Source organism: Mesoplodon bidens, assembly GCF_964165515.1.
Source record: "Mesoplodon bidens genome assembly, chromosome: 8".
NCBI lineage: Eukaryota > Metazoa > Chordata > Mammalia > Artiodactyla > Ziphiidae > Mesoplodon > Mesoplodon bidens.
The window spans coordinates 81,750,081-81,777,677 of record NC_138165.1 but is presented as its reverse complement, the minus strand read 5'-3'; positions in this window follow the sequence as shown (position 1 = coordinate 81,777,677).

The window sequence follows — 27,597 nt, the reverse complement described above, 5'->3', positions numbered from 1 at the left end:
AGATAATGTAATAACCAGTCATCCTGCTTATGCAGTTACACTCACTGATACTACATGACCAGATTGAGGGCACATGTGATCAGACACCTCTTGTGTTACCAGGCCCAGGAGGGGTAGAGAACAAAGGGTTGGCCAGGGCTCATACCCGCTTCACAAATGCTCCTTAAACTTGCAAGGGCTTGCAAACTGGAAGAAGTGACGGTATTAAGGATCAAAATTGTATGTCTACTTGGCAAATCAAGGGAGTGGCTGGAAGTAAAAAGGAGCCATTTTGATAGTGACATAGTTTAGTAAACACACAGAGATGAAAACACAAATGAAAGTTTCATAGACAAGGGTGGGCCAACAATATACAAATGTGATTCGGAAAGATAGGGAGTCCCCATGGCGAAGCAAATGCTTATTGTGAGTTTTCCAAATGACCATGATCCCAGCCCGCCAGAGCAGCACACACATCCCAGCCCAGACTGACAATAGTAAGCACGGAGAGAATTCACTTTTATGTAGGGGGACAGAGTACAGAATAAAAGAGAAATTTAAATAGAGCATTCTGCAGTATAGACATCATTTATTCAAAATACATTTTGTCTAGCATTTATTATGTTTTTGCACTGTGCTGGGTGATGAAGATACAAGCATGAAGGACAAGGTCGCTACTCACAGGAATGTATAGTCCGGTCTGTGTGTGTGATTCCTGTGTTCTGCATGTACACGAAACGTCAGAGATGGACGTGAAAACAATAATTGCGAAACACAGTGGTAAGTGCTTGAATCAAGTTTACCAAAGCCATATCTGTTTTCTCTCTGTCATCATTAGCCAAGAGAAAACTGGAACATTGTGGGAAGAAGGCCAGTTAGAGCCAACCCAGAGATTCAGATATTCTTCAGATTAGATCAAGTGTTAGACCAGACTGGATTACTCTGGTTAGTGGACCTAGAAGTCCAAACAAGATTAAAGTGAGCTAACTGGCTGGAAGAATCCAGGGGAGAATGATTATCAATACAGGAGTCTCTCTGACTTTGGGGCAGGAGGCACGGTCTGTCCTTGCGGAGGATGTGGAGATGAGTATGACATGCTCCTGCCCTCAAGATGCATATGGTCCAGGAGGGTTTTTATATGTACCTCATCTCCCTAACAATCTGTAATGAGATTTGAGAGCCTGAGCTGTGTTTCGTTCCTTTTTATACTACTCCCAGCCTCTAGCAGAGTACCTAGCCTGGAGAGAAACAATTAACATGAGAGATATAGGAATAAAAGGAATTGGGGGTGAAAAGAATATAGATGGATCTGAAAAGTCTGAAATTTACCTACAATCCTGGGCCATGGATGGTTTCCAGAAATATATGCCCCCTGGCTTTTGTTTCTTATTCTTCCCTTTAGTGTCTCTATTACCTGCTGAAACCATGACTTGGCTACCATACTCTCTATAGGGCCAGAAATGGAGAAGAGTCATTGAAATGGTATCATGTTATTATTGACTTAATCCTCTGTTCTCATTGTCATTTCTGTTGATCACTCTGGGCTTAGGACCAAGGGGGAGGAAAGGAGAGGAAAGAGGAAAAGTATACCAGGGTAAAGGAGAAATGATCTGGCAGGATTTGACTCTGCTCAAGAGAAGAAAGTAAAAAATTGTATCATGGAGAAAAGCATGAAGCTTAGATTTAAACAGAGCTGGACTTGACTCCGGACTCAGCATCTTACCCATTGAGCGATCTTTGCCAAGATAAGCTATCTGAACCTTCATTTTCTTGTCTGTGAAATGAATAGAATATTATCTGTTCTGTAGAATTTAATGAGATGTGTATGGAAGTATTTAGCTATGCGTCTGGTGGGTAGTGAAAGATCGACTAATCAGACCCTTCTCCTTCCACCATAATAGGGCTGTTCTTCAAGTCTTGAATTTAAAAAAAGAGAGAGAAATAAAGCTGATCAAATATAATGTGTTTCGTAGGAAACCTTGCTCTCAGAAAAATTCGATTAGTTACCATGGACTATTTCTGCCCAAACCTACAAAGCCACAAGGCAAAAATATCAGCAGGAGAGGTATACGTGTGTGTATCTATAAACCATTAAGAGGATTACATGAGTTAATGCACAGAAATGGTTTGAATACTGCCTAGTACAGAGTAAGAGCTCAATTAACATTGTTGCTGTTGTTGTTATTATTATTATTGTCATTTGTAACATTATCCTTATTATTGGCTAAATTGGCCACACACATTTCTTCCAAATAGCTGACCAGGCTCATTAGAGATGATGGATCCCAAGCTTTATAATTCAAAGGCTCAGAAGGAGTGAGGGTGTCCAGGAGGGATAAAGAGAAAAATGCATGGTTTGGCTCTGAACACCAGTGTTTCTGGTAGTAGGACACTGATCCTCTTTATGGCTACCGGGAAAACTTAACCAACGTGACAATCATTTGTGGACCATTTCCAGAGGGCCTGCCCTTGCCTTGGACAGAGGCACTCTGGCCAGTTTCCAGGAGGATTGACAGAAAATCCCAGTGAGTGGTTCAGGTCTGGGATTTAACCCTCCAACATCTCTCGGAAGGAGGTACCCCCCTTTTTAATATAGGGGCAGGAGAGCTGTAGAAATAAGGCACAGAAGAACATTAGAAAGCATTATAATGATCAGTGTTTTAAAACACCATAGTTGCTATTTTACTTGTTTGACTATGACTCTTTCACTATTAGATATGGAACCCCTGTTTCTCCATGTACATGAAATGTGGGAGAAGGTCATTACAAGACTCATTTCCTCACAACTGGAGATGGAAGAGTGTAGATTTCCCATCTCTTTGTTGATGCTAGAATCAGCCTCATAGCTACGCCTCTGGGTAATACTACATAGGCCCAGCAGCTTTTCTCTCTACCTATTTGACAATAATGGCACATGAACTCAGACATGATTTCAAAGGAATTTTAGCTGTAAGGAAAAAGGAAAGGAAGTAGGCTGACAGATTACGTTTTGTGTGACCAGTTCTCCACAGATGCAGCAAAAATAAACAGGATTCAGCTACCGTAGCTCAGATTCCCTCATATCCTAGGAAAGCAGTAAGGAATGAAGAGAATGGATCTTGCCCATCTACCCTCCCCGTCTTAGCTCTACTTCCTCCCCAGCAGAGGTGTGTCTGTAGCTAGAACTCTTTACCTGGCCTCCTAAGTCTCCTTAAGGTAAGAACTTGAAATCAGAGCTTCCTCTGCAGGCTTCATGTGGGAGCAAAGGACTCTCAGACAAAGACACAAACCCAAAAGCCTCTCTCAAAATACCTTCTCGTGTAAGACCTCACAGCAGCTTAATTAAGTGTAGGGAAAACTCAGGTTGGACATCAAAAGAGGTTGATGATTTGAGTTGATAGAAAGGAGTTCTCAAAGCTCTAAGGAAGTCACCCCATCTTTGGAGAGCATAATTCTGAGCCCCCATATCGTCCATGGACGGCAGCTGTCCCAGCCCTTCGTAGAGACGTGCTTTTTGTTGTGGCATTAACAGTGCCTTGGCCAAGGCCATATGGCCAGGCAGGAGCCATGTCCTTGGGGAATTGGTGCCTGAAGGGATTGCTGGATGTGATACCATTTCCACTGAAACAAATTTTCCAATCGCTTCTTCAGCTATTTGTTCTCTGTCTGCAACTTCACAGGTGGCCTTGGCTCCTAAAAGCCGATCATCAAAAGATCATGATCAAAGAGAACCCTTTGCACAGAGTACAGACCACCCGCCTAGAATATGCTTCCATCGGCATCCTCCCCCTTCTGTTTTCTAGGTCCAGAGTTTCACATGATTTTCTATTCTTTTCCCTGATGCAAGCTCCAGGTATCAGTCTGTGTTGTTAGATTTAAGTATCCAGGTCAACAGCATACAACGCCTGCCCACCTCACAGCTGGGAGGGCTGTAGTGGACACTCTTCTACACTTGATGTTTTCATTTCAACTCATGCCTTCCTCCCTCTAGTGGTAGCGGCAATAAGGATCATTAGGGTAAGGCAGCTGCAAACATGAAGCAGGGTTTATCATGAAACCAAAGACTAAATCTTCCCACTCACCAGACCTAGCACGGACTCAGCTACCTCTGGGCCTCTATGTGCCTGCAAAGTATGATTCCTGCTTTAAAGCAGTCGTTCCCCAGTGGCAAGGGCCAGGGGTGTTGCTAAGATCAGATGTGCCCTGGTGTTAATGCTTTGAATTTACAAAAGGTTGCTTGTGAAATGCCCCAAAGCTTTATTTCTCTTGCCTGGATGCATGAAATCCCGGATGGTCTAAGGATGGGGCTGGTATTAATAGAATGAAACCTCAATTTCAGAGCATGCCTTGCAATATCCTCTTTGATAGAGAAACTATGTTAGCAGAAGTAGAAGTCATAGAGAGACACATGGAGCCATTTAGGATGTCAGAAAGAGGGAGCTTTAAAAATAAATGAGCTAAGCTAGCAACAAATGAGCTGGAAATGTAAAACATGCATCTGAATCTCTTGGGTCAAAGGTAGGGAAGGGAAGGGGGATTGATTCAAGTTGGGAGAGGGGAGAGCTCAGCATGGAAAGAAAAGGAGAGGGGAAATGGCTGGAGGGTTTGGAAAGCACAGACCTCGCCAAAGGGGAGGAAACACTTGAGAACACAGAGAAAGGCCGGAGCCAGATTGTGCCAGCGGGCATCAAACCGACGTATGTGCAAGCGCCCACATGTGGAAAGAGGCTTCCAGCAGCCACAACTTACCCAAACACTGGCCCATCTTCCCCAGGGAAGCGGGAAGAGCTGAGAAAATCTATTCTGTGCCCCTTGCAAAAAAACCCTTAAGGGCCAGCTTTGCTGACAGGGGCTCTCTCTTCCTCTGCTGTTCTCATTCCTATTATAGAAGGTTTAAATGACAAACACACATGCGCACACACACAGATAATACCCATCTCCCCATTCAAAAAAAATAATTTGGGGCAGGGGAAAGTGCTGTTTACTGGGATGCATAATAGTAATAGGCTTTTGTTAAGAGATGGCTGTCTTGGGTAGTCTTAGTTTTTCTTTTCTATCTTATAAAAAAAAAAAAAGCATGTGATTTAATTTTTTAATTTTGAAATATTTTTGACTGTAGTAAAGCAATTGTACTTTTGGTTTACTATTTCTGTATCTGAATGTATTTACTTTTTGTAGTAAATACATCAGTAGCGATAGATCCCATTCTTTAGAAGTTTTCTACCGCACTGGGAAATCTGGGGGGAGGGTCTGATTCACCCCAATACCCTCCCTAAGCTTTTCCTCCCCCTCCTGCTTGCTGAGATCTGAGCTTTCTTTCTGGAGCTTTTGTGCCGCAATTGTAGAGGAAGACAGGCCTGGTTAAGTGACGCAGTGACTGAAGGTCATTCACCCTAGTTAGTCTATCAGTCAGCAGGGTTAAGTGATGGAGAGAAAATTCTTTTCAGCTGTGGGAAGCTTGTTTGGAGCGTAAGGGTTTTGAATAGAATTCTTAAAGGAGGGATGGGAGGTGACATCAAGTGAGAAAAAAAAAGGCGAAGAAAGATGTATAGAAGATTACTAAGATTTTATCATTTTTGCTCCTTGTCCAGGAAGCAGACAGATAGAGACTGTGGCAAGTAGCATCTCATTCACATACTCCAATACTGCATTATTCATAAGGCTCTGTGTTTTGTTCTCAGTTGTTTGGTATTACAAGCCAAGTTCATTCACTCAACAAATCCTTGTTGAGTGTCTATGTATGAGCCATGGTAACAAGGTAGGTCTTGTATTATGCACTTCTTGACAAATAAATAATTCTCCTTCTCAGTGATTTTTTTGGTAAGAGCAATACTGTGATTGAAAGTAGATGTTTAGATGAATACATACAGAGGATAATTTTCCAGGCGCATGTATATAAACTCATAAAATCCCCAAGTTATCAAGGACATCAACAGTCATTTGTCCTGTTTCCCTGATACGTGATCTCATACTTTTCACCCACATTAAATATGCTCCCTGAATGCTTTCAGTGGCAAAGAGACCACTCTGTCTCAAGACCACCAAGTTCTTCTTTACCGTAGCTCTGATTGTTACAGAACTCTTTCTTATATTGAGCTAGAAGTTCTCTCTCTATGACTCCCTTCACTGATCCCATTTTTGCCCACCAGAGAATGTTCTTCCCACATGGCAGCTGTTCCTTTACTTAATCCTTATGTACTTCCCACCATCGACGCTTTTCTAGACTCTACATGCCACATGTATTCACACGTTCCTTGAATATCATGGTTTTCAACTCCCTTCACCAGTCTTGGTGATCTATAATTTACCAATGGTCTTCTGCAAGTGTGGCAAAAAATATTCCAAACATAATTCCTGACCATCCTAGGCTATAGTGAGGCTCAGTCCCCTTTTTTGAAATATTCCTCCTTTATTAATTCAGACTAAGTGTGTATTAGATTTTATGAATGCCTCCTCACATCATTGGCTTGTACTAAGCTTATAGGAAATGATGGTTCCCAAGTTGATCATGCCCTTACCCACTGCCCTTCCAGTCACATCTCTGCCATTTGTACATATTCACTTAACTTCTGGACTCAAACACAGGTTCTTTTCACTATTACATTTCATTATTTTAAAACATACGCATTATTACAGCTGGCTGAGATTATTTGGGGGTCCTTTTTGTCATCTAGCACAAAAAATCTCTCTCCTAGCTTCATGTACTGGTCTGCCACTACCAGCATGTCACCTACATCTTTGGCCAATTTATGATAACTATTGAATAGAACAAGACTTCAAGAGAGCCTTCTCTGTGAGGAAACCAGACCATCACTGAAAACAACTTAAAGACCACTCTTCACTCTGGACCTTGACCAGTACCACACTGAGCACTAAACATGTAAATCAGTGTTGACTTGATGACCAAGTAATCGGACAGTCAAAGACCAGTGCAACTATTTTATTTTGGCAACCCAGTTTCTGGTCAATTGTACCTTAACCTAATCCTCATAGTTTGTAACAGATTCTTTTTAAAAAATGGATTCGTGTTCCTTTTTCCTTGAAAAATATTGGTGAATTTACCCAAGATTTCTAAAAATATGGTTGGTTCCAATGATTCCAAAGTTATTTTTGGGTATGACCTCTTCCCAATTTTAGCTTAACATTTCTAACTGACTTCTAGATATCATAGAATTTTCTATTTTGTATTATATTTATTTATGAATATAATACCTCCCTTATGAGAGTATAAGCTCCTTGAAGGCTGGCACTGTATGTGATTCATCTTTGCACTGCATGAGGAATCTAATACAGTACTTTAAACTGAATCACTGAGCCTGTGTAAGTAGAGAATAATCCTATTGGCTTCAAAGAAGGAATTTAGGACAGTATTTTGAGGTTGAGGTTATGAGACAAAACACAATCTCACAAGTATAATTTTTCTTCCAGATTTAAAGCAAGCATGTGTCCCTCAGCTTCATGATCTCTGAATAAGAAATATTTGCCTAGCCTGAGGCTTCTCATTCAACACAGCAAACTTGTTTCTTAGTCTAATCTCCCCAGAATCAGTAAGTTTTCCATCTAACCTGCCAGAGAGTCAGTCTCCCAATCTGCAGTAATTATCTTGACAAGGTCAATTACATGTTAAAAAATGATGCAGTCACTCCACTGTTGGTTTTCCTTTTACTCCTGTTTCTCAGCAGAATGCTCCCAGCATCAATTGACGTGGAAGCTGCATTGCACCAGAGGGAAAAAATTGTCTATGTCGAGGGAAAAAATTGTCTATGTCGATGCCAAAGGGAGGTGTCCTTCAGGCAGAGAGGGAGGGAGGTGTTTACAGGCACTCTGGGAGGACACAATGTGCTGAGATGCCTGGGATTTTCCCCTTTGCACTTTAAGTGCCTGAGGAGGTTGCTCCAGTGCCAAGCTGGAAGTTTAGAGTCAAGAGAAATCAGTGCAAATGGAAAAAAAAACCATCCTCTCCCTGGAAGACTTTTAGAAAACCAGCACCAAAAAAATACCTCTCTGGCTGACTGGTGTGGAGGATGGAAATGAGATCAAGCTCAGTCAAACTCTAAATCCTTGTCGAGTTTGCTTTTGTTTTTCTCATGCACAAAATTCCTAAGGGTTTGCCAAGTTTGTGTACAAAAGTCTCCGTGTCTCCCACTGCCTTTTATTGGGAGTAAATTCTACTTTAGACATTTTTTAAGTACTATTTTACCTTTTGTGTAATTTTTTCTCGATAACATCTAGAATAAATTGTGTGATTTTTAGAACCAGATTTCAGTTGTGGTTAGTGGCATATTTTGATTCCTGTGAGATGGTCAAGGTTGCCCTTCACATCTACATTTAAGGATATGAATCAAAGAGAATAAGGATTCTTCAGGGCTATAAAATTGGCCATTGTAAAGTGGGGGTGGGTGCTTATGAAAGAAAATTAAAGAGATGGCAAAAAAATTCAGATTGGGACTCTTCTCTTTCCTGGAACACTTCTGTTCCATGTGGTATATTCTCATATGTAGATCTTCTCTTCTTTAAGACAGAGCTGGTCCAGAATGGAGCTTAGGGAAAAGGGATTATCAGAGAATCTTTTCTCTGATATGGGAGTCCCACTATGGATAGTCTATAAGCCAGCTCTGCTCTGAGCGCTGCTGGTGTGCCTGTTTCCTCCTTCCTGTGAAGATACAGATGGCCAATGGACAGGACAAAAAAAGACAGTCAGCATCACCTGTCTCTGGTTCAGGCCTCAAGCTTAAGGGCCAGTGGGGCTTTCATTCCATAGGCCTTAGCTGAGGTGGAAGTGGCCATATGAAGCAGCTTTCACAGGATATGGGCCTGGGACACCAGCCACATAACATCAATAACACATATCAGAGACCTATCAGGAGAAAGATTAAACTCCTCTTAACTCTGGGTAACAGCACAGGAAAAAAGTAGGTCCTCAAGATAGCTTTCAATACCAATCGGAAGGCTGACCTGACAAAGAACCGCCTAAAATCTTGTTTGCGCTTGCTTCTCTCCAGGGTCCTGGGATAATTTGTAATTCAAACTTGGAAAGAATCCTAAGCTATTTCCTTTAGATTTATTCTTTCCACATGTGAAACGAAATAATTAAAACACCTCATCAGCTTTTAGAGCTTGCATTAAAAAAAAAAAGTCAAGGAATTGCTGATTGAATCCATATTCCTCCCAATCTTCTACTAATTTAATTTAATGTCAAAAAATTATTTACTATAATGAACAGTGATTTTGCATGCAAATGGATATTTGTAAGTGAAGTTTTAAGTTATATTTGTTAGTAAATCATAATAAACCTATCACCCTCATCCTTATTACTCAAGATCAATTTCACAGTACTTGAGGGTAAGAAGTCTCATGCATATTTTAGTTCACTTGAGGGATAATATTTCTGTTATTCTGTTAGGAAACAGTTGTGGGGTGTAGTATTCCAATGCCTTCATGTGCACACTTGCAATGGTCATTTGGCTAAATTAACAAATACCTTATAATTATGGCCGTTTGGGACAATTCCAGTTAACTCAAGTTTCTTATATGGTATATGCCACATTTATCAAAGTAAAATGATCTGAATATAAGAAATTCCATGCTAGGATGTATCTAACAGTCACTTCAACCAAGAGTCCTATCTCTGATATAAGCAATGGGCAATGTCTTCTGGGAGACCACGCTTGACCTCCATGATACCAAATACAAAAAGTTTATTTTAAGCATACCAAATGCCTCTAACTTCTCTTTAACAACCCAAGAATTTCCCCACACTACACTTGTCCACATTCTCTTGAATTTGTGTATATTTTCAACCTGCTTCACTTCTTGAAATTTTTCTTTCAAAGATGCTTTTGGAAAATCCACCACCTGTAACCCTACCCTCTAGACAGTAAGAAACAGGACAGCAGAGTCTGTATCTGTCTTATCCACCTCTGTTTACCCAGTGCCTCATTCAGTGTCTGCAGGTTCTCTAAAAAATGCTTGTTGCTTTAGTAAATTGTAGTTACTGGCCAGTAATCTCAAGGCAGCAAACAATAAAGTGTATGAGTTATTTGTTTTAATCTTCTTCTTGTATAAGATCTCACCAGAAGGACTGTAAGAACTTACTCACAGGCTCCTTTCTGTATATCACCAGGCTCACTCATTGTAGAGATCTTTCCCAGACCTTCCTCCCCTCCCTGGCCACCCGCCCTCACAGCAACTGGGATTCGTGCAAAACTGTTGATGGATACTTGTCGCCTCTAGAGAGAGTCATCTCCTCAGTCTGGCATGCAATCGTTTTCACCTGACCCCTCCCTGCACCCTCCCCTCCACCTCTAGCCTCATCTTTCACTGAGCTCTGACCCACTCAGTGCTTCAGCCACTCCCCCAAAGTCACCTTCCCTGTTGCGCATTGGAGTCTGGTCCATGCTCTTCCACTTTCCCACCATGCCCTTCCCTCAGCTCTGCCTTGGAATGCCTCACACGTTTCATCAATACTTCCAAGTCTAACTCAAATGTTACCTCTTCAGAAGCTTCTAGGTCATCTCCCCTGGACATCTGTATACATGCCTCAATTCTAGTGATTGTGAATACTGGCTGCAGTTTAGAATCATTCATAAAGCTTATAAAAATGACTGGGTCCCCCCAAGATCAATTAAACCAGACATTGTATTTTAAAAAATTTCTCCATATGATTCTAAGAGGCAGACAGAGTCCTTCCTTTTTCATAATCTTTTTATTTCTCCTCACTTCTCACAGGCAAGGAAAATGCCTTATCCATCTTATCCAGTCTTCCCAGCAACTGGAATAGTTCCTGGCATATAGTGGATGTTCAAGCATTCTTTGTAAATTCAAAGTGAAATACTCATGAAGGCAGAGCTACCTTGACAGAGCTTAGCAAGTCCATAAATTCAATTTATAGTAAGTCTTATAGGTAAAAACTTTTCATAGATATATTCTTCAAGGTTCCAATCCAAAGCTCAGGAAGTGCTTGATTTTATTTCTAACCTGGGTCATAATTCTAACTGAAAGCTGAAGTGGTGGCGAGATGAGCAATCATTTCCTTTACATATGTTCTCTAAAGATAATTGTTATTTTTAAAATAAAAATAGTAAAGCTAATATGTTGACATGACAATGTTAAGACTATGATTAAAGAAAAAAAAAAAACTTCAGGGAGAACAGTGGGAAGCACCTCCCACAGACAGATAGAGGAGTCTAAGGGTAGAGCCTTTTTAATGATGCCTCTCCATTCGAGTCACAATACCGGCTCCACCGTTCCCTTATTCCTGCGCCCACCCCACATTCGGATCTCTCTGGTGCTCCCCGCACCTTGCCCCCCATTGGCGAGGGTTACAGATGGAAGGTGGTTACCGGGCGGTGAGTCACGGCCTCTGTAGTGTGATTCTGTAGACCCATTAGGTGACCTCACTAACCCTCAGCTTGCTCCTTGGTTAAACATCAGCAGCTTCTGTGATGAGTTGTTAAAAGGATTAAACTGTTTTATACATACAAAGGATTTAACTTGTGCCTGAGACGTAATAAATGCTCGGACAGTGGTAACTGCTATTATTGTCTGGTTGTTCACAGCAAACACTGTTTCATCACATGGCAAACTGGGCCAATGCCGCAAACTGAAGCAGAGAGAGACTGCTGGCATGTCGTTGGACCAGAAAACATTTCCTTATATAAAAACACAATTTTGCTTAAGTCCAGACATTATGACGTTTTGAAATGCATTACTGACAATCTACTTAACATACAAATTTAATTTCTGATCTCCAGACATAAGAAAGGAAGCCGTGCTCATTTCCCTTGTAAAGATTTTAGGCGTAGTATTCGAATAATTTAATCTGTTAGAAAAATAGAGATGTTTTCTGGGGGGAAAAGTTTTAAAATTTATTTTTTAAAGCAACAAATACACTAATATTTAAATAATATTTCCGTTTCTTAAATATCTGTCAAGGCCAAAGCAGGCAATGACTGAGTTAAACATTTTCTTCTGAGGACGAACTTCTCTCCATGTGGACCTTTGCCTGCCTTTCTCATCAGGTTCTTCTGCTCCTGGAAAGGACTCATTTGTCTTCCTTTCCTGGGCCTGAAGCAGAGGTGGGGGCTCCTGCCCCTTCTTGAGTCTCTACCTCTTTGCTCAGTGAGGGAAATTCTCCCTGTGGGAAGGCATCGGGCTGTGATGGCAGATTATTCAGACACCTCCTTTCTAGTTTAATATGCAGATTCTAATCTCTCTATAAATCCCCCTTCCTGGGCTGCCTTTATTTTGACTACAACATGGAGTGATGCTTTTGCCTTCTGCTGTGGTTCGCTTGGAGCCAATGTGAAGTTTCCCTGGATTGGTTTTGTGATTCTTTATGCACCTCAGTTCCTGTTTGAGACTTCTCCCCCAACTGGGCATCCCCACACTGACACCGTTGTTCAGCCTGTGGGCTTTGCTGCCCACTGGAGTTTTCTGAGGTCAGCAGGTCCGGAAGGTGTGTGCACGTTTCTGTTAACCCTGAACTGCCTTGGTGCAGGTATTACTTGTCCATTAGGCAGCTTCTTCATCACCTTAATATCACCAGTATTAATACACAGAAGAAGACTTATAGTCAGCATACCATTGACATGCCAATTATATGTCTAGGGATTTATTGTAAGAAAATAATGAAGGATGTTGTCCAAGTGTTCCTTCAGATGGAAGTTAAAGACAATTACGAAAGTTTTATAGCAACATTGGAAATAACATAAAAAATCTGCCTTTTTATTAGTTAAATACTAATTATGCTAAATTAACACAATTTAACTAATTTAACATAATAACAATTAGTTAAATGAGGGTCCAAACATATAATGGAGACTTTGTAGTGTACACTATATTGTAGAATAGAATTTTATGGCATACAAGATGTTTGTTAAATTAAGTGATAAACTAGGCTATAGAATAGTGTGAGTTAAAAAAGCAGGTCATAGATGATTGGCTACTTCCAATCTGATGTGAGATAGATAGATAGATAGATAGATGATAGATAGATATAGATAGATAGATAGACAGATTGATAGATAGAATGTCAAGGCAACAATAAACACAAAATTCAACACAGTGCTTTCCTCCTCTGGGAAAAAGGCCAGGATTGGGAGAGTGAAGACCATAGCAGGAAACTCCATGGGATTGGTAATGATTCTGTTCTTCATTTGGTTGGTAGGTCCATTTTTTTCAAATTTTTACCCCATAACCTGAATTTTTATTACATGTGTCACTTTGTACGTATCAAATATCACGTAATAAAACACTAAAAACTGTAGGCACAATATAGCTTCATCTTCAGGGCCACTGCATGCAGGTGTACCAGTTGTCCCCTGGCAGGGGCACAGAGGGACACCCTGGTAAGAGAATGTTTTAGGTCAGAGGAAAAGGTGTCCTTTTTCTAATTTGCATGGATGTACTCTCTACCTGCCAAAACATGCACCTACAGGGACTGCATTTGTCCAGTGGGGTCATCTTTTTAAAATTTGATTCCCAAAGAGGAATGTCTTTTTCTATTTCACACACAGACACTATGTATGCTGATGGGGACATGTGTGTGTGCATGTGTGTGTGTGTGTGTGTCTTCTACTTTTTTTTTTTTTTTTTGCGGTACGCGGGCCTCTCACTGTTGTGGCCTCTCCCGTTGCCAAGCACAGGCTCCAGACACGCAGGCTCAGCGGCCATGCCTCACGGGCCCAGCCACTCCGCGGCATGTGGGATCTACCCGGACCGGGACACGAACCCGTATCCCCTGCATTGGCAGGCGGACTCTCAACCACTGTGCCACCAGGGAAGCCCTCTTCCACATTTTTTAAAACTTACTACTTTCAACATGAAAGAAAATTTTAATACATATATACTGGTAAGTTGTTTCTCAGAGAGCAGCTCCCTCAAAACTGTACATTCAAATATGACACATCCATCAGACAATTTCACATCTGACCTAAACCTTTGGGTTTTGACTTTGCTATCTCCCTCCCTCCCCCAAATCCTACTTCGGACAGAACTCCTGCATCACTGTGTTGAGACAGCAAATCTTTCCACAGAAGGAGCCCATCTTTTGAAACACGCCATCACCCTTTGCACTGTGGACATTTAAGAAATGCTGCTTTTCTTAAATGTTTGTCAGCATATTGTGGCTCTGGCACTGAAAAATGTCAGGGAAGCCAACACAAATTTTGCACATGGAAAAATATGGAGAGGAAGGAGAGGACTAGGAGAGAATTTTTTTTTTAAATGAGTTGCATGGATAATTTAATCTACAATGCCTGGCACTGTATCAAGGGGATTCATATGTGTGTACAAGTATCAAGGGGATACAGAATCTAATAAGTCTTGTTTTTCTTTCCCCAAATAGAAATGGCTTTATTGTTTCTTTTCCTGATTTAAAAGTAATATATGTGCGGTTAAAATTTTTATAAAATATAGAAATAAATTTAAAAGGAACTAAAAACCACCTATAATAATTAACCCCCATAAGAAATGAATACTGTTAATATTCTGGGACTTATCCTTCCTGAATCTTATTCATTTATATCATAATTACTATTTAGGAAGAAATTTCTATGAGTCAGGCACTCTGCTAAGCACTTTTTGTATGTTATCTCTTAATCTCCTTATAATAACCCTGTGAAGTATTACCACTCACCTAGGGTATTAATAAGAATTATCCCCCATAAAAAAACTAAGGCCTCAAGAGTTAAGGTAATTTGCTTGTGGCCATATAGTTAGTCAGAGATGGAACCAGGATCAAAAGCCCATTTGTCTGACTCCAAAGACCAGTATAGCTATAGTAAACTCATATACATACATACATATATATATATATATATATATATATATATATATATATATATATACAGTATATATATGTATAAATACATATTTTAATAAAACAAATATAGAGCCACGTGTAACGGCTTGGACTGTGGCTCTCAAGCTTTGTCTACCTGGAACTTCAGAATGTGACCTTATGTGGAATAAGAATCTTTGTAGATGTAATTAAAGTAAGGATATTGAGATGAGATCATCCTGGAATTGGCTGGGCTCTAAATCCAATGATGAAAGGGAAAAGACACAGAGACACAGGGGAGAAGGCCATGGAAGGATGGAGGTAGAGATTGAAGTGATGCATCTACAAACCAAGGAACGCCAAGGATGGCTGGCATCCACCAGAAGCTAGGAGAGAGGCACGGAACAGATTCTCCTGAGGGAACCAACCCTTTGTTTCAGACTTCTAGCCTCCAAAACTGTGAGCGAATAAGGCTGTTTTAGGCCACCCAGTATGAGGTACTTCATTACGGCAGCCCTGGGAAATCAGTACACCATACTGTCCAGATTATTCGATGATTGCTTTTTTCACTTATCAATATATTACAAACATCTTTAATTTACCAGCATATCACAAACATAAACGTAGATCTACATTTCCATTTGAAATGGCTAAGTAGAATTCTATAGTAAGGATTTAGCAAAATATATTTAATCAATCCCATATTGATGGACTTTAGGGTATTTTCAACTCTTCACTTTTACAAACAATAGTGTGACTAAATTCTTGCTTGATCCCATCATTGCATGTTTTTCCCCAATGTTATTTCCTTAGGATAAATTAGCCAAAGTGAATTCCAGGGTCAAATACATATCCCCAGTTAAGGTTTTGATACATTATTACCAAGCCATCTTCCAGACTATTTATAATCCTACAAGCTGTGTGTACAAAACGCAGGGATGATTGAATGTTTGCTCCCTGGAAACCTGGGTTTTCATAAAATACTTCTTGAGAATGTGGTCTGTGTGGGCCTGGTGAGTATCCCCAACTCCCTCCTGGGCCTGTCATTATCCAGCACCAAAGGTGGGGTTCTGAGACATGAAAAACAATAATGTCATAACTTACAAGTTCAAAAATTCTCAGCCGGATGAGTAGAGTCTTAAATTGAAAATCTGGAGGCTCCCCCTAGCTGGCTAGTTTATTAGCGTGCTATAGCTTGTCTGTCTCTGTTGCCCTGTCTGCATTATGGGGAATCTCACAGGAATGGTGTGAACTCTGGAATTGTATTGCCTGGGTTTGACTCTTATTTTCACTGCTTCTTAGCTAGGTGCCCTTAGGAAAGTTACATAGACTCTCTAAGCTTCTATTCCCTCGCGTGAAAAGTGGAAATGACGAAAGACATCCGTACTTCATAAGGAATTGAGAGACTCCAAGGAGATAATCCCCTTAAAGGCATTCAGCAAGAGCCTACACATAGTAAGTACTCTACAGATGCAAGTATGTATTATTATCATTAACACTCTTGCCATATATGTGGCCATTTAGTACAATTGATTAGAGTTAATTCCCAGGAGGCCAAGGTCATGGATTCAACCCCGGTTTACTTGGCTTAGTTCCATAGCCACAGATTGCATCCTAGCCCTAGCCAGCTGTCTCCCAGGCAGCCTGGAAAACACATGATTAAATCATCAAGCTCTATTGTCATAGTCATCCAGGAGGGGCTTGGAGAATCCTATCTCATTGAAGACATTGTCTGTGAAGATGGAAGCTGGGAGTAAAAGGAGTATGAAAGGAGACCGGGGTCCTCTGAGCCAAGCAGAATTAAGACAGAGCTGAGCCTACTGCGTTGTGGAAATAAGTTAGAAAGGGTCTTATTTCTAAGAGGGGAAAGCAACAGTAATAACAGCATGGTGGGCCTTTATGTTTTTTTCCCATCATCTTCTCTGGTAGTTCTTTGAACAACTGTAGGACAGCCAAGTCCCATCAAACTGACTTTCTGGACAGGCCAAGTCCCATCAAACAACTGACTTCTTCCATGTAAAGGTTAAGAAACAAAATGTAATGTGTTAATTGTTGCAGCTGCAGCCAATAGATAGTTTTGTGGAAGAAAGTTGTCTGCACTCTTTCTGAGAGAATGTGCAGTGGAAACTTGTCTTATAAAATATGTTGTCTTTATCCTTCAGGGTAAGTGGTTAATGGCAGAGCATAGATTTCTTTGGTACTGAGTTTTGTCTTATGTACACACCCCAAGGGGGAGCTAGTCAAGGCTAGCTTTGAAAAATTGGAGCGAAGTTTCCACAGATTTTCCCAAGGGGAGAAACTTCACTGGCCTCCCATGTTCCTACTGCAGTAGGCAGAAATTTCCCTTTTTCCAAAACAGTCTTAAGAGATAGTTTTCTTACATACTCATCTTTGAAAAAGAACACATCAGCATACCCGTTGCTGAAAATGTCACAAATGAGCAAGATTATTAAAAGAGGGTTAATTTTTCCTTTTCATATTCATTGAGAGCATTTATTGATATAAGAAATAATTGTAGATCCCTATTTCTGCCCTCTTGGTGGCAGAAATGTTTGAGTAATTTCTAAACCACATCACTCAATGTCTTCAACATGAAGGACCTACAAGAGAAAATTCTCTCATATCCGAGTGCCAAAAAAAGTTTTGCTTTTTTTGAGATATAGCGTGTCTTTTCCTTATGGGCAATATGAATCTTATTTTCCCCTTTTGCCTAGGCTGCCTGGAAGCTCAGAGTTCAATTTGCAGATTAATTTCAGTTACTATGTATAAATCTATGGCTATTTAGTGTTTTAACTTTTCTTCTGCCTTGTTTTCCTAGTCTATTTATTCCCTTGTCTGCATGTTGTTTTTTGTTCTATTGTAAGTATTTTTAAAGAGACTTAAGCCCAAAGTGGAATGAATTAGAATATAAATAAGCAGTTTTATAGACAGCATTCTCTAATGATGGTATGATGGTTAAGTTAATCCATCAACTTGACTGGGCTCTGGGATGCCCAGATAGTCGGTAAAAAATTATTTCTGGGTGTGTCTGCGAGGGTGTTTCCAGAAGAGATTAGCATTTGATTCAGTACACTGAGTAAAGAAGATCCGCTGTCACCAGTGTGGGTGGGCATTAGCCATTTTGTGGACTGGAGGGTTTGAACAGAACAAATAGGCTAAGGAAGGGCTAATTCTCTTTCTCTTGAGTTAGGATGTCCATCTTCTCCTGCCCTTGGACATCAAAACTCCTGGTTTTTGGGCTTTCAGACTCAGACTGAAATTTACCCCCAGCTTTCCTGGTTTTCCAGCTTCCACGGAGAAGATCATGGCTTCCATAACCATGTGAGCCAATTCCTATAATAAATCTCCCCTTAAATACGTCTCTGTATATCCTATTGTCTCTGTTTCCCTAAAAAACCCCAGCTAATACATATGGCAAACATTGCATTTGCAATCAAAAAGACCTGTTTTCAAGTTTTTGCTTGAAACTAGTTCTTTTACTTATTTGTGACCTTGGGACATAACATTAAACCAATTTTTCTCAGTTTCTTTCTCTGTCGAGTGGGAGTAGGTAATATTAACTACTACTACAATAGTAGTACAGTGGTACAGTAGTTACTGCTGTAGTAGTAGTCAATATTATCACAATATCACTATAAGGATTATATGAGCTAATAGATATTAAACTACTTTGCAAACAATAAAAAATATGGAAATTAAATCTTCTTGGACTAACATTACATATTGCTGGACAAGGCTCTTTTGAAATTAAGAGACTCCATGAGACTCATTTAAAACCAATGAGAGTAGAGGATGGCTTTTAGCAGTGGCTCCAATGTTACCTACACTCAGGTTAAATAACCTACAGATCTACTCCCTTAGAAGTTGAGATGTTCAAGGACAGGCAGTCTTTCTTTAGGATCGAGACTTCTATGCTTGTTCCAGCATATGCCAAACTTATCTCCCTAGAATGCTAAGTAGAACCAGGTGGTCCAAGCAGCAAAGGATTCAGACAAAGAGGACAAAGCAGAGCCATTTTTTTCTACACAATCTTGGCATACCCTCTCCCTGCCCAGCACCTCTAAGATAAGGTCCAAATTCCTTATCAAACCCTTTCAGGACCTTGCTCTTCTCTCTGTCTCTCCAGCCTTGTCTCCCATCTCCCCTGCTTTAACTATGTAGCCTAAGCTTCTACCACACAGCTTTGTGTACCTCTGGGCCTTTGCACATGCTGTTCTCTCTCCCTAGAATGACCTTTCATTTTCTCACTGAGTTCACATATATTCATCTTTCACTGGGACCTCCCAGGACTCCCTCAGGCATAATGACATCATCCCTTCTCTATACAACATGTGCAAGCAAACCTCTGTTACAGCAGATCTCTCACTAGACTGAGCTCTTGAGAGCAGGGTCTGAAGTTTCTTCAGCACCTAGTTTTTGCTCAGCTAAAACCTGTTAAATGAAAATATTGCAAATGTGCTCATGGACCAGGAAAACAGGTCAGTCATTAGCCAACGAGGAAGTAGAGACAGGATTGAGGAGCTGGCAGTTGGGTGAGGAGAACACAGATGGCTGCAAGGCAGGAAGGAAACAGGGTTCACCCTGTGGAAGAATCACAGGGAGGGATTCTCAGGCACACGGCACAACTTACGATGGGCACTCTGGCCCTGGAAGTTCCCGGTACTTGTTTCCATGTTAAGAGTCTGGGGGTTTCTGTTGGCTTCTAAGCCTGACAGATCACAGGGCCCTATGCAGAGTCACTAGGTATAGTTGTGCCCTACATATCCTGATGGAGGGGATGAATAGATGTTGAAACTCAGCCTGCCCTCTGCTTGCCCAAGCCATTCACCCTGGAGCTTCTGCATCTGCCCCCAGGGGGTAACTTTATCCAGTTCACATGGGGCATAGGCTGGGTTATGCCCAACCTGCTTCATTTGATTTAAAGAACTAGTCTACATTTCTGCTGGAGCCTGTCACCCTCTAGTGTTCGAAGGCCAGGGAACTCATTTTAGGAGGGGTTCAGGGTGCAATGGGACCCTGAAAATGACAAGAGATTGAGCCAAAGGCTTAGGGCTTAGCCTTGTGCTATGGGTTTGTCTCCAAAATCTGCTCCAGGCAAGAGCTAGAGGGATCCTGTGTAAATGACAAGCTCCTCTGTGAAGCCCTCCCATCCTCATTTCCTGTTTCAGGAACAGGCTCTGGCCCTGGTTTCTCCATCAGTAGGCAGCCTGAGGGAGGAGTTCCCTGACTTTTAAGTCTTTGGTTTGGGGGCATGATGTACACTTTTGTCCTCTGGTCATTTTGATCCGACATCTGCAAACCACTCACTCTGTGCTCCCAATAAGCTCAGGAAGCGGTATGTGTATTGACTAGTTTAAAGATAAGCTGTGCACTCCATTTCATCTAAGCCATATATCAGCTATCAAATTTGGACATATATCTTAACCTTGTTTCTTAAAAAAAAGAGAGAGAAAGAAGAAAAGCAATACCTCTCATGGCAGACACAAAAATGTGCCTTTCAGATCTCCAGCTGCAGGGACTATGATTGACCTATGACCCCAGCTGCTGCTCTCTGAAGTCACCACCTTCACATCGAAGCCACACTTCACATGGGCTTCTCCCAGCCAGTGACCGAGCACAGTGAGACATGGCTGATGTAGGTCAAATGCAAGACGTGGAAGGCGTGGGTCTCCTTTGATGGGCAAATTTGGTACAGGGACTCCCCAACAGACTTTCCAAACTCTCCCTAGAGCTGCACTGCAGTCTAAAGTGCTTTGACCCAACCATCTTTGCTTCCTTCTCTTCTTCACTCAGTGTCAGATGTGCTCTCCCAGCCTCCACTTATGCCCTTCTCATTTTCTCTCACAGATATTTCCCCTAATAAATGTCTTCCATGTTTAATTGTCTTGGTATCTTCTTCTTGGAGGCTCTGAACTAACACACAATTTCATGGAGTTGCTGTGACACTTACATGATCTGATATACACAAAGAAACATGCAGTGTCTAGGACACAGTATAACCTTTGGTCCTACTCACGTGCATTGACCAGACACCATCCTTTCTTAGCTGCGAGCTTCCTCATAGTTCCTTACTCCTTATAATGGTAATTGCCCAATTTTTATGTCTAGCTTTATAGCTTCTGGAACAGTACCATCTGTGGCAGAGACTACAGCTTCAGTACCCATTCTTCCATTCTTTGTTTTGGAAGTAAAACTTGCCACCCCACTGGGTTTTTGCAGAACACATGGCCAATTGAAGGCTACATTTTCCAGCCTCCCTTACAGTTAGTGGTGATGAAATAACTAAGTTCACACCAGTGGAATTGTAAACAGAAGTGACATATACATTTTTACCATTCATTCCTTAAAATAAAATTGCTTGCTCTCCTCTTTTCCCCGCATAGCTGCACTGGAATGTAGTTGCATTGGTGAGATAGCTTCAACCATGCAGGTGAGGAAAATACCGTAATAGATGTCAGAGCAATGAGACAGAAGGAATATGGGTCTCTGGTTGATCTTCAGAAATAAGCTGCCTATCTTGGACCACCCACCCACCTCTGATTTTTGCCTCAAAGGGAAATGGATTATCTTTTTTGAGTCATTGTACTTTAAGGATTCTTTGTTACAGAAGCTAAGCCAGTACCTTGCCTGATACACCATCTTTCTGATCTATTCCTACATTTCTTCTGCTTTGGTTGACTCAGAACTGTTTGATAGTGCTGTCTGCTTAATCCATTAAAGCCTACTCCTCAATATGGCATTTAATTACATTTGATGACTTTGAAGGACAGCAAAACTAGTTCCCTTTGGGCAAAGGATTATCTCAAGTCAGAGCTAATAGCCTTAATGGTTTAAAATGGCACTAAATGGTTCTCTACATTTGGGCAAAGCCATCTGGTCATTGGCAGATAAGCATAATAATAAGCACCCGGGCAGATCTCCACATATGGGCTGAACACAGACGTGTTCCACATATGGGCTGAACACAGACGTGTTCCAAATTACATACGCTATAAAATTTGCTGTCCTTCACTAAAACTCAAGCCACAAACTATCCCTTACTTGAATTGCAATAATGAGTTGCCACTTAGATAATATGACTGAAATGAATCTGACTACAAACAAAGCTCCAAAACCACAGTACCCAGATTCTAGTCAAGGTCAACATGCAATTTTAGTTCGGGGAGATCCTTTGAGCCTGCACATCAGTAACAGCCCTGGAACTCTGCCCAAACTTGTCCATGACCAATGGGTTTGTTTCATTTTGAGCCCTGACAATTGGGAAAAATCATCTGTTTTGCTCTAGGAACATTTACATCCTCTGAGTGTGATCGATAAGTCATGAAGGTAAATTAAGGAAATAATGAAATAATTTCCTTTGCAATTATAGTGTTTACTTCCATTTCCTGCCTTTCTTTCTGTCAAGGCTTTTAGCTAAACTTGATATAGACCTTAAGAAATCTTTAACACTGAAATTATTGTGATCATTTCCTACCTATATTTCCTTTCATAATTCAAAGTAGATTAATAATGAAGCTTAAACTGAGTGTCCAAAGTTCTGAATTTTACCATGAAGATTATTTGAAATTTATGTATCAATTAATTTAAAAATTTTAGTACCTGAAGCCACATACTTCACCTGCTCGTTGAGTCATCCAATAATGCCCACTTAGAGCTGTGGTGGCATTGATGACAACTTTCTAGTTCCATATCAAGCCTCTCAAACCCTACATTATTTAGAAAGAACATGTCCCTGTAATGGACAAAACACCAGACGGAGAGACCAATAACTGACATTCTTGAACACCCTTGGCAACCATGCCTCAGCTGCTTAATATGTAAAACAGAGATGGACAATATGAGTGGCCAGCCACTTACCTGAAAGGCCATTATAAAGAGACGATCATGGAGAATAATGAAAGAATACTGGTAACATATCTTGAGTTACTATAAATGAAGCTCCTATATGCAAATTACCGTGGCTTTATCTCTTTAACTGAAGAGCACTGGCCATGAACTTGAGATAATGGTAGAGGCTTTATAGTTCTAGTAGATGATTTCTGCTTTATCTCAGTAACTAAAACCAAAGCAGTGAATGGACTGAATTTTCTTTGTGAATGGCTTGGAAACATGGAAGGCTAAGGCGGAACAGTCCTTTATCAGTTTTCTTGATCAGATGAGACAGGCCAGGAACAAATGGGCTTTGGACTGCCGTAGCGTGTATTTTAAACCCTCACCTCATCTGCCATCCGGTGTACACCTGGGTCTCCTTTGGCACCAGTGTGGTCCAGATTTCTTTGGCCCAATGAATATCTGCTTTTTGAATTATCTTCCCCCAGATGTAGTTTCCATGTAGCCAAATTTAACCTTGTTTTATTATTTCCTGCCCCTCCTTTCTAACTGCTTTAGGGACATTGTGATCTTCTGGGTGTTGACAATGTTGCCTAATTTAGAAGCATCTGTGATTTGCACCAATAAGAGAATCCCTCTTTCCAATTTATTAATAAAGACACTAAGAAATAATATTTCTATCAGAGACTATACTTAGTATTTGGAAACACTAGTGTTTCTCACAGCCTGTTGCATTTATTAAATCTCAGCCTATTTCCAAATCACATTCTTCTCTAGTCCAATGTGACCTTGGATGCCAAGCAAAATATTGCAACACTGGTTTTGTGGGAAAAGATTTGCTCATCACCAACACATGCAACTTTGCCTCCATTGGCTGGTGGTTGAGAGAGCAACCTGCCTAAAGTGACTCTGAGTCAGGATGGCATGGCCAGGCCTTCACCTGTGTCCTGTGACTCCATTTTCCCCTTGAATTTTGCACAGATTTTCCTTTTATATTCTGGAACTATTCTACCAGTAGAATATAAACTTAACATGTCTATTGTTTTCTTGTCTCCTGGAGTTGTCCCACTCACAGAACCCACTGGAAAGAGCAAATGTTCACTTACATTTTTGGTTAACGATTTATTGGGCATCTAAGAAGTGTTGGGCTCTTCCTGGAGCCCATTTAGAAGGTATGCATTCTCTAGATAAATTCTCAATGGACACAGTTCCTCCCTGAGACTCACCATGGTTTCCTCCCTCTCCTCCACCCCATCCCCACGGCCCACACCTGATATCAGGCCACCTGCTCTGATTAGGGCAGGCCTTTCTTATTTGGTCCCTGCTTCTAGTGTTGTCCTTTTCCAACTCATTCCCAACACTGTCAGCCCTGATCATACCACTATTCTATTTAAATCCATCTGTGGCTCTGTAATTGCCCTCAGAATTAAGTCCAAATCCTTTAACACTTTCCACAGGGTCCTGATTTGACTCCCAGTCTCATGGCTTGTCACTGTCTTCCTCACACACTAAGCTCTGGTCATGTTTAGTAGTTTATTGCCCTGATCTCTCACCTCCAGGCCTGTGTGATGATGGTCCTTCAGTCTAGAATGATCTTCTGTTTTCCCCACCCACACTCCTTCCTCTCTTCCATCTGCTTCTTTTGTAATAAGGCAAACTCCTATCCATTTTTCAGGTTTCAGTTCATGCATCATTTCTTCCAGGAACCCGAAGAAAGAGTCACCAAGCCTCAGATTGGTGACTAGGTTAAATTCCCATCTCATCCTGAGCTGAAAACCTTCCTATAGAATTTTGGTCCTGTATTCTAATGGTCTCTTCCCCTGCAAGCTACAAATTTTTTGAGTGCAAGATCTGTGCCTTGATCACTGTGGAACATCCAGCCCCAAGCAAAAAACTAACATTTAGGTAGGTGCTTAAAATATATTAGATTCTTTATACCTAAGTTACATAGAAATACTACATATGTCAGACTAATTAGTTTTTATTAAAATTTTTTGTAATTGACTTATTTTATGTTCTTAGTTTCATTTTAGCAGTTTTTACACTTGTGGCCTTTCTTTTGTCCTTCGTCAAATCTGGTTATCTCTCCCAGATGTCTGTAGATATCCTTTGGAACAGACAAGCAGGAAAGCTAACGTTAGTCAGAGACATGAGAGCTACCTCTGACTGTCTTAAAACTTACACTAGGGACTTCCCTGGTGGCACAGTGGTTAAGAATCCGTCTGCCAAGGCAGGGGACACGGGTTCGAGCCCTGGCCTGGGAAGATCCCACATGCCACAGAGCAACTAAGCCCGTGTGCCACAACTACTGAGCCTGCATTCTAGAGCTCGTGTGCCACAACTACTGAAGCCCACGCGCCTAGAGCCTGAGAAGCCCGCGCACCGCATCAAAGAGTAGCCCCTGCTCGCTGCAACCAGAGAAAGCCCTCACGCAGCAAAGAAGACCCAACTCAGACAAAAATAAAAAATAAATAAATTTAAAAGCAAAAACAAAAAAACAAAAAACCCTTACACTGCCACTCTCCCTGAGGCAGAAGGGCCACTGGGTTTTAAACCACTGATGAACTTTCCCACTTATTTGTTTTGGGCTTGGGTGCATTGCAAATCAATTCCACAGGAAATGGAAGTTGCTGCAGCATCCCAGGTGACTTCCTGCTTCAGATAGGACTTGCTGAAATGAAGAGTGTGTGACTTTGTGGACCAGGGTTTCTTCCAAACATATGAGGCAATGGGAAAGACAATGTGGCATCTTAGGGTGAGGACAGGCATGTTTGCTTTCTCTTGGGCAGAAGAGAAGAGGGAAAAAAAGCTTTTCTGACAATTTTCTGAAAAATTTTTTTTCCTTATTTTACTGACCGGAACTCCCCTTGGGAATGAGTTCGGTGCCCATATTTTTCACTTCACCGTCCTCGTTTGCAGGTAGAAGAAGGTTTTCTCTCTAGAGACTTTGCTTATCCCCTGGGCTTATCTTCACCTACCTTCCCCCCACCGCAGTGCCTCTGAATATTAGATAAATGCCTTCTTATTCTTCTAATCCCTTTGGTTGGCATGCCACGTGGTCATCCATTACATCTGCCTGGACTGCTTCAATCAAAGCAGCACATTCTCGTTTGGCTCTATTTCCAGGAGGTTTCTGTCTGGTTACTTTTTTTTTTCCATCTTCTTCTTTCCCTTTACCCATAAACTTTTATTAGACCTTTGTGAAGCCAATCGAGATAGCAGGGAATATACATTATAATTCATTCGAAAAAAAAATCAGCTGCATTTGATGAGCGGGATCATTTCGCAAGGCTTGTGGGAAGCGAGGCTATTGATGCCTTCTCCATCTGCAGGGTTGGGAAGCCCCTGCTAGCACTTGTCTGTTCTCACCTCGCCTTAGCAGTCCGGTCACATCGGCAGCCTGGCACTGATTGCTATCCATATCTCACCCTCAGTATAGCAGGAGACGATCAATAGATGGATTAATCACACTTTGGAGAGCTCACACACCAGGAAGGAGAGAAAATGAGGATTGGAAGAAGAGGCTGTTTGCCAGTGTGTTCTGCCTGGAGTTTGCAGACTGGTACACACAACACAGGACCACAAAGAAACGCACTTTGCCCAGAAGAATGACCAAGACCAGTTGCATAATGAGACCTTCTAGAATCTGACCACTAGCTTGACCTCAGCTGATCAGCAATGCTTAAAAAAATGATATGGGCCAAAGTTAAAGCCTTAAAAAAGTGTAATGAGACATAAGGGATCTAGTGAATAAGATCATGCTTTTTCATGGGGCCAGTCTACAAATATGCATACTTTTCAATATGAAAGAAACCCTGTGTGTGTATGTGTGTTTTAAATGTATTTCTATAGACCCAGAAACTGGAGATTTTTTTGTTTGTTTTTATAGTTTATTTACTTGTAACTGGGAGGTTTGCAAGGAAGAACCCAAGCCATCAAAAGTCAGCTCCTGGAAAAGGGAACCCTCTTGCACTGCTGGTGGGAATGTAAACTGCTACAGCCACTATGGAGAACAGTATGGAGGTTCCTTAAAAAACTAAAAATAGAACTACCATACGACCTAGCAATCCCAGTACTGGGCATATACCCTGAGAAAACCATAATTCAAAAAGAGTCATGTAGCACAATGTTCATTGCAGCTCTATTTACAATAGCCAGGACATGGAAGCAACCTAAGTGTCCACTGACAGATGAATGGATAAAGAAGATGTGGCACATGTATACAATGGAATATTACTCAGCCATAAAAAGAAACGAAATTGAGTTATTTGTAGTGAGGTGGGTGGACCTAGAGTCTGTCATAGAGAGTGAAGTAAGTCAGAAAGAGAAAACCAAATACCATATGCTAACACATATATATGGAATCTAAAAAAAAAAAAAAAGGTCATGAAGAACCTAGGGGCAAGGCGGGAATAAAGATACAGACCTACTAGAGAATGGACTTGAGGAGACGGGGAGGGCAAATGGTAAGCTGGGACAAAGTGAGAGAGTGGCATGGACATATATACACTACCAACTGTAAAATACATAGCTAGTGGGAAGTAGCTGCATAGCACAGGGAGATCAGCTCGGTGCTTTGTGACCACCTTAGAGGGGTGGAATGGGGCGGTGGGAGGGAGATGCAAGAGGGAGGAGAAATGGGAACATACGTATATGTATAACTGATTCACTTTGTTATAAAGCAGAAACTAACACACCATTGTAAAGCAATTATACTCCAATAAAGATGTTTAAAAAAAAAGGGTAGATATCATGTTAAGTGTTCTTACATAAATTAATTAATTAATTAATTTTTTAAAAAGTCAGCTCCTGAATTCTTATTTGGGGGACAGTCGGGAGGAACACTAGTTACTGAATGAGAGGCCCAGATGGCTCAGGAATCCAAGAATCCAAGACCTCCTCTAATAGAAGCTATGTGTGCACAAAAAGCACTGCATTTTGGAACAAAAGATTTAGGTTTGTGTCTTCCCTCTGCTACTGAGCCAGCTAAAGGAAAGCAACTGAATCTCTGAGTCTCAGTTTTCTCA